At 37.1% G+C, this 13,831-nt stretch overlaps 1 long non-coding RNA gene across 3 annotated transcripts in view; it reads right to left on the reverse strand.

The window, feature by feature from the left end:
- The window catches only part of LOC149801376 (uncharacterized), a 115,651-nt gene that overhangs the window by 68,269 nt on the left and 33,551 nt on the right, over positions 1 to 13,831 (reverse strand). For all 3 annotated transcript variants that reach the window (XR_016420632.1, XR_016420631.1, XR_016420630.1), the window contains exon 3: positions 2,324 to 2,640. This is a non-coding gene — a long non-coding RNA (uncharacterized LOC149801376). The remainder of the gene's footprint in view (positions 1 to 2,323; positions 2,641 to 13,831) is intronic.

Raw genomic sequence — 13,831 nt, forward strand, 5'->3', positions numbered from 1 at the left:
AAACAGGATTTAAACTTAGATATCGATCAGATACATTATACTATATCTCAATATCTCAAGTATCGATGATTATAACATTATACAATATCTCAATATCTCAAGCATCGATGATTATAACATTATACAGTATCTCAAGTATCGATGATTATAACATTATACAATATCTCAATAATCGATGATAGTATGTCCTTTCTACTTTCTCTGACGTGTAAGGCAATTTGGCATGTTTTATAAGCTGCCATAAAAGAAAACTTTAGTTGTATTGACCGACTTTTCTTGCAAGTGGAAATGCTGAGTTTTTGAATTATCTACTGGCGAAGCAGGCGAGACAACCTTCTACATAATTTCCTGATGGTTTATTATGAGTGTGAAATAAGAGAACATCTTTAGTTTGGATTGTTTTTAAGGACAGACAGACACGCGTTAACAACTTGAATGCAATGTTTTCGCGTATTCTATTTGTTCTTTGCTTAAGTCCCATCCTCAACTTTTTTACAACATTTATATTATTCTGTTCGCTTGCAGGTAAATAAAACGTTGTGATAGATGTATTTGGAATTGAAGGCAAGATTTATACATGTGCCAGGTCTCCTTTACGTCGCCTTAAACAACATTCATAGTATTGTATCTATTGAAAATTGTTTGTGCGTCCTGCGGGAGAGTCGTCCATAAGCAAATATTAGTTTAGCGGTGGGTAAACGAAGCTATTGGTACGAATTAGAATTTAATTACTGCGTTGATATCGGGATAACAATTTAAATTCTCTGCACAAATGTTCCATACTTGAGTAATTCGAATCCTTCAATACCAGCAAACATCTAAACAGTGATCGTCAAGCAGTTCTAATTGCGAACGATTGAACGGTGTCTTTCTTAAGTTTAATATATTGATTATTTTGGCGTATTGTTTTCCGCCAGAAGTCCATTTTCACATAGATTAATTAACTAATTAACAAGTTATACGTTTGTGAATCATTTGAGTAGGTGATTACAATAGATGGATGTTCAAGTAATAAAAGTGTAAACACATTTATTTATCAGAAAGCTGTTTTAAAAATTCGTGGAAGTTAGGAGTGTCAAATGGCTATTTTATAAATCGTTTAGAATAACCCACTATTGGGGGTGGGGTTGATGAAAGGGGTAGGGAAAAGGGAAAAAGAGGGTGTACGTTAGAATAAAGCTATTTTTGTTCTCTATCCAGCAACAACTATTGTTAATGTGCCTGGAATTCACAAACAAATAAACAGTTCTAGATCATGTAAAGTATATGGATGGATTTAATGTTATCGACGTATAGTTTTACGTTATGGACATATTTGTTTAACGTTAGGAATGTATGGATTTGCATTATGGACTTATTGCTTAACGTTATGGACGCATGGTTTTACATTAAGGATGTATAGTTTCACGCTACGGACTTATGGTTGAACGTTATGGACGTTTGGTTTAACGTAATTGACGTATGGTTGTACGTTATGGATGTCTGGTTTTATGTAATGGACATTTTATTTTACGTTATGGATGACTGTTTTTTTTTTTTTGCTATGGACATATAGTTGAACGTTATGGACGGGTGGTTGTATGTTAGGAACGTATGGTTGTACGTTATGGATGTCTGGTTTTATGTTATGGACCTTTGGTTGTACGTTATGGTTGTCTGTTGTTACGTTCTGGACGTATGGTTTTACGCAGTTCCAGACGTATCCATAGTTTTCTTGCTATGTTTGCACGACATCGAGATTCTTGCGCATTATGAAAAATAATAATGCCTTTTTAAAAAGAAAGACATTGTATAAAGAGTCCTTGTAGAAACGGAGAACTACCGTTGACACATCCATCCACCCAATCGTGCTTTCACAAAAAAGAAATAACGAAATATAGCTAAAAAGGAAGTGGCTGTAGATATTAACAACTTTTTTTATCAGCTTCTAATTGTTACTATATGCTCTCAACTTTTTTTCCATCTTTCTGCTATTGATGAATGTATTTCCCTGAATAACATAACCTATCATTTCAGTTCATCCTACGATTAAAATCCTAACATGTAATCATTGCAATGATATACCCTATGACTACACTTATTTCAACGGCTTGTCTGGTGTGTGTGTGTGTGTGTGTGTGTGTGTGTGTGTGTGTGTGTGTGTGTGTGAATGTTAAGGACCAACATTGTTTTCCCCAGATTGTTCAAGATTTAGCGGTTGCTCAGCGAACTCAAAGTTTATAAATCTAGACAAATAGCATGTATTGCTAAGTGTTAATGCTACTTGCTATTCTAATAGCTTTCCCACAAAGAAATAAATCAACTGAAAATTGTTATTGCTTACCAAACTACACACAGCTGTCTCAAAAACTATGCAACCTTTTTCACCAGAACCACTTATCAGACGTCCTTTAATCACAGTGCCTTTCCGCATATCAGGAAATGCTCTGCGATGATCTTCTACAATTTACAACATTAACTGAAGCTGTGTTTGGTCTCTTCTAAGAATCTGTGAGTAGTCTGACACAGGCTTTGCCTCTCTTTTGTATTTCTTAAATTCTCAAAGCAGATACCGTTTCCAGCGCGGCACGGCATTATGACAGTCCACGCCAAGCCCCCGGACGACGAATCTGCGTAAAACGTACATCAGTTTGAAGCATTCTGAAAAACAAATTTCGACTTATTAGTCACAAAATCATCAAGTTCCATCTCAACAATCTTTGCCATGATTAGGGTTGCCTTAAGTGTCTTCAGTGCCGAAGGTTTTGCTGATCTATATATATATATATATATATATATATATATATATATATATATATATATATATATATATATATATATATATATATATATATATATATATATATATATATATATATATATGAATCTGATTCAAACACCATTCCTCGTTTATTATTTGCAACTATCAAGGCAAGAGATATCACAGCCCATACAGTCGATGACTCGAACAAATAGAACTCTGAACTCGAGGTTTAAAGTGAAGATAATTTACATTGTAAGAAACATTGGTTAGGTCCCCGATTCCAACCTAAGTCATGCGGAGCGACAAAAGTATTAAACGCAAAAGAAAGGCTGTATTGATACCACACTGTAAATCATATCAATACACATAATTATTGCAAAGTCCCGTTCGTGTGCAGATTGGGCTGCCACTAAAATCGTCCAGCTGACCGTAATACAAAAGGACATAATATAGTCGCTTATAATTCGAGTCCAACAGCAAACAACAAAGATCCTGATTTACCGTAGCAAAATGCGCCTGCAGACCAGGGTCTGTTTTGCTTCTTTTACTGATTACTCATACAAACTGCACAGACCCAGATCTGCCTGCGCATTATGCGACGGCAGGTCTGGGTCTTTGCAGTTTGCGGTTGGATTCGACTTATAAGCGAGTATAGACGGTAACTACCTATTGGGTCTCTTTCATGTTCACAAACGCCAACATTGTAGCTAAAGTAAACATAGCGGGTACACGAATCTATTGTATAGACTAGAATTTCATCAGCTTGCTTATCTCAATTAACTGTTTAATTCCTAAAACAAATATTTCAGCGAGGCAATTTGACTGCTCTAATTCGATTAAGCAAGCCAAGAAGCATCGGCGGGTTGCATTAGCAGCCAGTGGGTACATAAGGATTTGTCTTAATGACACTTTGTTAAAGTGCTTTGTTTCCGGCTGAGAAGTCATTAGGCCATGTTTACGTTTCGATCGATACGTTTGCGAATTCGTTGAGTTCCACATTTTATTTATCAAAGGATTATTGTGAAAATCGCGAAAAAGCTCCTTGCCAACTCAATCCGATTGACATTAATTACCGTAAAGTTTCCAATTCATAACACCCTGGATTAGGAGTGTTAAAGTAGGTATGATTTTGATTTTTAACGCAGCTTTAACAATTTTTCAGTCATATCGCTACGATGTCTGCAGTGTGGCAGTTTATGGTGATGTCTAGCACTGGGGCATCATATCGTAGACATGTAGCATCACGTCTCACCCGTCAACATTAACCCTACACGAGCCCAACCAGTCCTAACATTCACATCTTAATGCCGAGCGCCTAGCGAGGCAGCTACTAGTACCATTTTTATACGTACGTCTTTGGTATGACTTGGCCGGTATTCGAGCCCTCGACCTCCAGCATCATGGACGGACGCTCTAACCACCTAGGCCACCGGAGCGGTAAAGGTTTAGAGCGTACAATTTAAACGCCAGTAATAATTGTTTATTTGGGTTAGAACAAAACCTTTCTTGTGAATTGTGCGTCCTCTTTCATTGAAACGCTGGTACCAACGAGCTTTATAGGTGAAACAAATGGCGTAGATCATAGAAAGTTTGATTTTACGTTGCTGATGTTGACGGTTTATATATTTTTCCCAGATATATCACATTTTGTTTGTATTTTTATCGCTTCACCATTCTATACATACATGGCATGGTATATACTAATTTTCATCCCATATACTAAATATAAAGCACTGTCCAAGTGAAACAAATATTTTAACACATTCGACTCAGCTAAAGAGAGAGTACAAAACGGCTGAAAAAAGTTTATGTGCTTGCTATAAATGTTCACAATTTTCTTCAGCAACCGCTTATTGTGTTTGCATACCACTGTATTATTATAGTTCAGAGCTTTATATACTAGCTTATAAGCCTCGTACAACTGCAAACTGCCAAGACACACATCTGCCGGCGCATAATGCAATGGCAGATCTTTGTGTCTGCAGTTTGCTTGGAGTAATCAGTAGAAGAAAACAAACAAACAAACAACAAATCGGATCTGATCTGTCTGATCATTATGCGGCGGTGTTGTGTTTGTAATTTCACGTGACTTATACGCCAGTATATACAGTACTTACTTATGCGTTAATTAATATATGTCTACTTCATAACGTGAAGTATAATTTTCCCCTTCTCTTATTTATCTTTCACCCCTAAGTGGTCATTTGAATGGACTACTAACATCGATTGAATGCCATGACGTATCTGCGACATTGATTGTTTGATGACTAAATTATATATCGATTGAATGCCAAAATTATTAGTCCGTCTCCGAAATTCAAATCTATTGAACTGTTTGATGACTGTTATAAAAACCTATACAACTGCGTCTTAGAAACATTAAAACTCAATTGTCATCACGTGAAGAGGGTAAATTTACTTATTAATATCTGCAATGTACGATTTATGTGTGAGATTTGGCTTTTAAACGTAGCTTTAATAATGTTTCAGTCATATCGCTACGATGTCTGCAGTGTGTCAGTTTATAGTGATATCTAGCACTGTGGCATATGCCGCAGACACATATTTAGGTATGATGTCCCACAGTCATCTTATCCTGACAACAAACCGACCAGCCCTAACACTAACCATGCTGACCACCAAGCGAGGCAGCTGCCAGTACAATTTTTATGTCTCTGGTCGACCGGGGATTGAACCCAAGACCTCACCCGAGGATGACGCTCTAATCACTTAGGCCACCGGAACGGTCTGCATGATCTATTAAAACGCACACACACACACACACACACACACACACACACACACACACACATATATATATATATATATATATATATATATATATATATATATATATATATATATATATATATATATATATATATATATATATATATATATATATATATATATATATATCAGAAAGCGGTAAAACAATTAAACGTCTTGCAGACGTCTCAACCACTACTTATCCACAAATATTAAGTTAATGATCCAAAAATACGTTATTTGGTAAAACTATAACTATTTCCACTTTATTTTGGCATTTCTGAAACAAACAAAAGGCTGACAAAATGGAGCAAAATAAAATACCGTAATATCTCAATCGAGTCTCTGTTAAGAAAAGAAAAACTTCCAAACTGATATATTAATAGATTAAGAGAAATGGGAACTGAAGTACAGAAAATATGTTACAAGAAACATCAGTATTATTTTAAGAATCTTATTGCATTAAGAGATCTGTTTCTGTGCTCTCAGAAACCAAACTTTGGTCACAATACCATAAGTAAAATTGTTGTTGTTGCAGGGTTTAATGCCATTTTCCAGCACAAGATAGGCGACCAGTATAAAATGGTGGAGGAAGAACCCGGGAAAACACCAGAAAGAACCACCGACCCACAAGAAGCTACCGGCAAGCTTCCTCGCATAACCACACTGGCCGAACCCGAGACTCGAACCCACACAGACAGGAATGAGATGGCGGTGATCGTAACGGTGAGCGCTTTAGACCACTCGGCCACTCGGGGCCCCAAATGAGTAAAGACTACTGAGGTACGGTATGCTTCCTTTTATTTATTTTTTACACCCAGCCTGCTGAACCAAATGCGGAACAATGAGAACAATCCCAAATATACCAAAAGTTGGCAGGCTATTTCATATATGGTCAGGGCAATAGTGTAAATGTGTTTTGTATTGCTTTATTTAGTGGTCAGTGTCCAAGCAGATTAGGGTGTCCAATTTTTTTGCTGAGTTACTATGGTTTTGATTCTGCTCCCTTGCTGTTTGTTTTAATTAATTATTTACTTAGCTTCTTTGTCAAACATTTCAACAGTTACATATATGGTCAGGGCAATAGTGTAAATGTGTTTTGTATTGCTTTATTTAGTGGTCAGTGTCCAAGCAGATTAGGGTGTCCAATTTTTTTGCTGAGTTACTATGGTTTTGATTCTGCTCCCTTGCTGTTTGTTTTAATTAATTATTTACTTAGCTTCTTTGTCAAACATTTCAACAGTTAGCATCCTCGTTACCTGATATCTTAATTAATGAATACGGGCTTTGTGCGTGGGTTTAATAAGAACGTTGTCATATTTCATAAATGAATTTTCAAGTGCCTGTCAGCAGTGATGTCATACATGTACCGTATATAATCGCATATAAGACAAGTCCAACTACAAATTTTCAGATCCAGATCTGCAGTCGGATAATGCGCCGGCAGATCTTGGTCTGTGCAATTTGTTAGAAGTGATCAGTGGAACAAACAACACAGGTCTTAAAATTTGGCGTTTGTAGCTTGACTCGATTTATAAGCAAGTATAGACGGTACTTAACATTTTAAAATATACTAAACTATATTTGTATGCTGTACGTCGCTGTTTTTCTTTTCCTAAGTTGTTGTTACTGTTGGCATTTTAATGTTGCTGATCTGTATATGACTTACCTGTGTATCTAGCCGTCGCAATATGTAGTATTTACTTTGTGTTGAATCAGTGATGTAGCACGTCTTTATCTATTGTTTTCATGTTAGCAAAACTACCTATGTTAAATCAAATTTCTCGTATCTGGTCTTGCGAACAGAAATAACGAACCGTGTAGAATTTGCCAAGAAGGTTAGCAGATTAGAGGTCAATAAAAGTTTTCTTGTAGCCGGATGGGCCCAAAGGGAGTAGCTTGCAATCGTCTACAATCTGGAATTATGACGCTCTTGGTAAATAAAGCTGCCTGCCTTCCCTAACTAAACGCCGGCAGGTGCGCGCTGTGTTAATTCGTGTCTTATTTAAACACTATTAAAGCGACTAAAACAAACAGTCTGAACGATTCTTTTTAGCACAGGCAGTCGCTATGAGCAACAATAGTAGATGTTTTCTAAAGCGAAGCAATTTACAATTAAAAAAAGCCTTGGTGAAAAAACTATTAACACTGCATCGTTTCATGTCTTAAGAAAGATACGATAAATTAAACAATGAAAGTAAAATGTTGGACAAACGGATAACGAATGAATTTGTGAACAACCAATAAGAACAAAATAGGCTATTTAACAACGATTATATGTTAAGTGCGAGCCATAAACAAACGGATACAATTTCTTTGTTATTTAACTATGGGCTATACGCTCAAAGAGAATGACCGGAGAACAACGTGGACTTCATATTTTCAATGAAACAAAGCCTGATAAGAGGTTTGCTGCATTAAAGAGAGATTTTCTTAATGCGGACAAAAGTATTTACGTGTGCGGTATTAATATTGCAAAGTTCATAAACAAGCGAATTTTACCCATTGCAGAAAGAAATTCTAATCAAACACAATACCTTGAAACGGCTAAATTTTTACGTGTGATGTGAATGAGCTCGTACTTAAATACAGGCTTACCATACAAAAGAGTTTAGCCGCAATATATGTCACCAGTAAAAAGAAACAACGATCCCTTAATACGTTTGCCATTTCAGTCAAATAAATGTACAGGAAATTTCGATTTATAATCAAGGTAAACCAAATTTTGATTGTACCAGCACGTAGTTTAATTCCGAGGATTCTGTTAAGACCGATCCGTTTACCTAAAATATCGAAGTAAAATAACATTACACACATTCCTTAAAAAGGGCTGCGTCGCTTCACGCTCAGCATGTTGAGGTTAGTGTTCTGACTGGGCAGCCCAGTGTCAGGATAATGTGACTGTGGGATATGGTGCAACATGTCTGCGGAATGATGGCCCAGTGCTCGACATTAGTATAAACTATCACACTACTGACGTAGCGATATGACTCAATCTTGTTAAAGCTACGTTAAAAATCCGATCTCTCTCTCTCTCTCTCTCTTTCTTGAATATGGTACCTTTTCAGAGTACCTTTTGGAAAATATGGCAAACAGGATGTATGCAATTACAACGTAATTATATACAAATAACAAACAGGACGTAGGTAATTACAACGTACTTCTATAAATATGACAAATGACAAACAGTACGTTATGTAATTACCACCAATTTATATAATAGTCACTTTGTGGCTAGATGGGTATTTACTACTTCTAACACTTCTAAAGATTTGATAACACGAGATATTCATGTCTGCCAAAACATACAATTAACATAGCCATTGCTGCGCATTCATTTGTCTTGGCACATCGATTTGGCAAACAAGATTCGCAGTTATATTAACAAACTGCACTATTATATAAAGAATTAGTCTGTCATGGTGCGATCGCAAAATCATTTGAAGAAACTAATTATATTATGCCATTTACAGAAGCTCCAAAGAGGAATCCAGGCCTTCCGGTGTTAGGGTCTGACCATCGCGGGAAACCTTATCGGAGATGGTGGTGATGGTCGCAATGTTTCTTTGTGATCATGTTCTGAAGAATAAATCTTTCTTTTGGTGAAGTTCGAATCAGAGATAGAGTAACATAGTTAGGCCCTACATAATTGTGAGAAATCCTATTCTCTGCAATCGCCTTATCTGAGAAAATCAATAGCTTAAAGTGGCTTCGTGTATGGATGAATGGGTTTCTTGGTTTACTTTGCATTGGCGCATACTTATTGATTGAGTGAGACACTGATATCTTAGAAAACTTTATATTATTACTTCTATCCCAAAATGCAGTTACTTTAATCTTGCCGATAGTCGAAAGCACTTTAATAACCATGTCTCACATCAAAGGTAAGGGATTGGTATTCACTTATTTGAGTGGGCACTCAGTCAGGTAGATTGTAGATCATCATCCGTTTTACAAACATTTGGATTAGAGTGTCATGCATGATGGAAGATTTCAATCCTCTTTCAGGCACTAAGGTGCAACAATACAAAAATAATTGGACAACAGTATGCCACGTCATATAGAAAAACTAGATACAAATAACAAAATGCAACTCGTACACTCATGGTACAAAGATATTATGCATATAGACACTTTATTATTTTTAACATATATTTTTGGATACGATTCAAAATTATACACAGACAGGATTAGATAAGAAAACAAACCATAGAAGATTTAACCTAGATAGAGCCGTCCATATACGAAAAAGGGGACACAATACAACAGAACACATATAGGCACACATCACATTGGACTAAAATGACTCTGGCAGAGTCACTACTCAATATTAAAACAACAAGGGAAAGGGAAGGAAAACTACCCTGGCACTTAAATAGTCCCCAGGGTGGATAGTACTCCCCTAGGTTCAAAGTAAGGAAGGAGAGAAACCAGGCCCAATGCCAGCCCAGGTATAGGGAAGGGAGTACATCCGATCAATCTTTATTAGGATAATTTAAGCTCTGTCATATGATGAACAAAACTTAGAATAACCCTGACCAAATTTTTATCTTTATTCTTCTTGGAGACAAACAAACTTATAACACCTTATGGGTGGACAGGGATACACAAAGCATAAAACATCATTAGAAAACCAGGGTGTCACTTCTAAGTCTTAACCAATTAAATGTGTTGGATGAGACTAAGAGGTGTCAACATAGTAGAGTGTCATGCATTATGTACAAGATGGCTAATTTGATAAAAATAGAACACGAAAGGTTTCTCACTTGTCGCTGGTTATAATTATTCACAAAAGATATGTATGGTTTCAACTGGTTTTTGCTTCTTAGTACCTTTTGTTTTGTTTGATTCTTAACACATTGTTTCCACAATGTGTCAAAGTCAAGCGCCTGTAATCAAACTACACTGGAGTTTAGGAATGTGATGAATCTGATAAGAATGTTTGGTCTGCCCGTACGGGTAATAGCGGTATTCCAGTGACCTGGGAACAAAATAAAAAAATCAGTGGTTTACGGTAGCTTTATTGACTCTTTCTGATCAATGACATTTCCCATCGTCTGGCATTGTAGCAGCTATAAATCCGGCTCTTATGGAAAAATGTTTCATTTAGACTGCCAATCCACAAAAAGAAAATCTTACATTCTATTACATCACTGTACGTTATGGCGATTCAGTCCCTCGATGATAATTTATCGCTGATGGTATCAGTATGCATGAAGTCCGTCACTAACCTTTACTCTGATGTAGTTTTAGGATTCTGAAGTGAGCTGTCTAAAGAAATCGATAACATTTTGTCCGCACTATTATAAACTATGAATTCATACAAACAACTGATAAGCAAAATACAGTTTCGGTTCAGCTCCAATTAATCTTCAACCCAAAGATAGTTATTACGTGAAAGAGCGCATCAGTTACAGTAGTAATATATTCCATCATCTCTTTTTCGCTCCTTATTTTAGCATCTATAACGGAAAATGAATGGACAGCAAATCGATAAAATCGTTATATAAAGGTAGTGACTGCTAGATAGAAACAATTGAGAAGTGAAAAGAAGAGATTGCCACATAGGGGCATCCTTGAACTAATGAATACGCATCAGTATACTGATCGGCCACTTAAATGACCACACTAAATCACTCGCGTATGTGGCCCTTTTTCCAGTTTAAAAAATAAATCATGTGAGTCGCATTTGGAACAGGCCACTTCGGATGAAAATACAAAACGTTCGGTTAAAAATACTTCATAAGCCACTTTGGACAGACCCTCGATTGCCAATGGCCATTGGTCCACTTCATTCCAGATCACTCATGGCATATGTTAATAGCCGAGACGATTCTCTCGTCCATGACAACGTTACCGCCCGTAGCAATCGAATTCAAATGAACAATCAGAGAGCACGTTACCAACCTTGATAAGTTCTGGTGTTTTTCAAACTGATCACTTCTATTTAGGCATTGGTGGCGCTCTACAGTTTCGTATTTTGCATAGGGTTAGAATTTTAACGAAAAAGAATTTCCCCGGCTTAAAGTCCAGAAATGGATAGTAAATCTCCATATACCAGAGACGGTTATTTAGTGGCGTTGGTGCAGACTGAACTCCTTACTTGATCTAGTAGGTATTTAATATTGCGGCTTCCATAACCTACTTTCATTTTCTCGAAAGAAAAAGTTATGCGTGAAAGGTTAATTTTGGAGAAATTCACATGTGTGTCGTTTTTTTACTGTCAATAAGTGTCTCCCTAGGCAAAATGTAGCAATACATTTGACTAGACCAGACACGTTCGCCGGCATCCAATCAGATAACGCGCTGCTAATGCATGCTACGGGGGGGGGGGGGGGGGAACTACTTTGATATGCTAGAAATGTCAAGGGTTAATGTAAACGAAGTGATGCACTTTGACCTCGTACTGATTAAAATGATATGGATGTCAAATGCGGGTCTGAATGTTATCTTGTTCTATCTGCGGGTTTATGTTGGCGATAAATAAGCCGTGGATTTCTTTCAGCAAACAGGCCCTGGTAAGCAGTATTCTTTTGCAGATAAAAGAAGACTTTCTTTCACGGAGACTATGGCTTAACACAAAATACGGACAGCTCATTTACTAACGCCAAAATCACTGAGGGTGCAAAGGACAGTTTTTTATGCACAAATTTAATGTTGCATACACGTGCCCAATATAAAAATTCATTAAAAAATAATACACGAGTGAGGTAAAAAAAAGGTCCATATTTTTGGGATAGGTATACAATGGATGATAATAAAGTAAAACATGAGAATATCGTTCACTTGACCTGACAAGTCAGTGGAAATTCATAGAATAAAAAGTTGATGCACCCCACCCTCAAATTTATACATGCATTTTTCATGTCTGAATGCCACTTTTGAGAACATGCGATGCTCACGGTATGAACACAAACCCTTTCTTTCCCTGGGTGATAATTTTAAAAAACACTGTTTACTTAATAGCTTCATGCAACTCAAAATAGTTGTCATTCAGGCAGTTTTTGAGATGGGGTATACATGTCTCACGTCAGTTTCAAGAAAGCAAGCCGGAAAAGACCGAATTCAAAAACATATCCATATCTTTAATTATTACACAATATTAGCTCAGTTTACGAAACTGTCTCCTGCCACTTGATCTATCAAACGAGAGACGTAGCGAGGGAGTTGGGAGAAGGCAATTGCCTCTGGACGCAAGGCCTTAGGGGATGGGAGAGGAGCCGTCAGAAGCGTTTTGAAGCTGAAATTTCATAGTATCTCACTACCACATTGTTGTTACAGAAGCAATACCAGGGACGTCATTTGGGGGCGGGGCGGGGTGTGTGTGATTTGGCCCCTCCCCCGAATTTGCATGTGCTGTAAAATGTAAAATTGCTGTTGCCTATATACGAAAATTAACAAGCCCGTCAATTTCTGACCATTCTCAAATTTTGACACACACCCGCCCCCGAAAAAAGTTGAAATGACGTCCCTGGGCAATACTTAAAGAAAAACAACTATATTTATAAGGGGCGGAGGGGGACTGGAGAAGGGAGGCTCACAACTGACATAAAAAGTGTTCTCTGTATCAGAGTATGGGTGTCACTGAAGAACATTGCTCCCAGGGGCCTCGGTAAGGGCGCCACTAAAGGACATTTCACCTACACTCGCGAGATGAACTCTCGCGCCGCCACTGAAATGAGCCAAATGTTTTAATGTTATAATTCATTTGACTGGATCTCGTTGTACATCTTTGGACCACCAGTAGTGTCACCAAATACTTGCTTGTATTCCACTGGAGTATTGTTTGCGACATAATTGTCAATCCGAGATAAATTGTAATTGCTGTGATAAACAATATACCGGCCATGGCTGATGTACACGCATGCAATGTGAGATACTAATATTCTACCTTATATGTTGCGTATTGCAACCGGAGTGTAATAAAGATTTTGCCATTAGCGTTAAGAGCATTTCATGCTGCCTGGAATCGATACAATAAATCAAGCTTTGTCACAGCATTGCATTGACAAAGTACCCACTGAAGCAATGGACTTTATATACAAAAAGACCATATACCGGTCATTTGTTGTGGCTGGAAAGTGCATATGCTGCAAAATGGGTGATCTTAAATCATGTTTTACGGACAAGATATAATAATGTATAATCAGAGACCTTGTCTCTTTTCTAAACAAAATGGCCAAACACATAACAGCATTTACTACTGTGCATTAATGGCAGTTCAGATCAATGTAAGACATCAAAGACACTTCAGAAGGCAAATGGATGATTATATATACATAAAAAAATGCATGTCTTCCTAAAGCCAAATATAATGAC

The sequence above is a fragment of the Sinohyriopsis cumingii genome, chromosome 4 (genome assembly GCF_028554795.1).
Source record: "Sinohyriopsis cumingii isolate HCF-2022 chromosome 4, ASM2855479v2, whole genome shotgun sequence".
In the NCBI taxonomy this organism is placed as follows: domain Eukaryota; kingdom Metazoa; phylum Mollusca; class Bivalvia; order Unionida; family Unionidae; genus Sinohyriopsis; species Sinohyriopsis cumingii.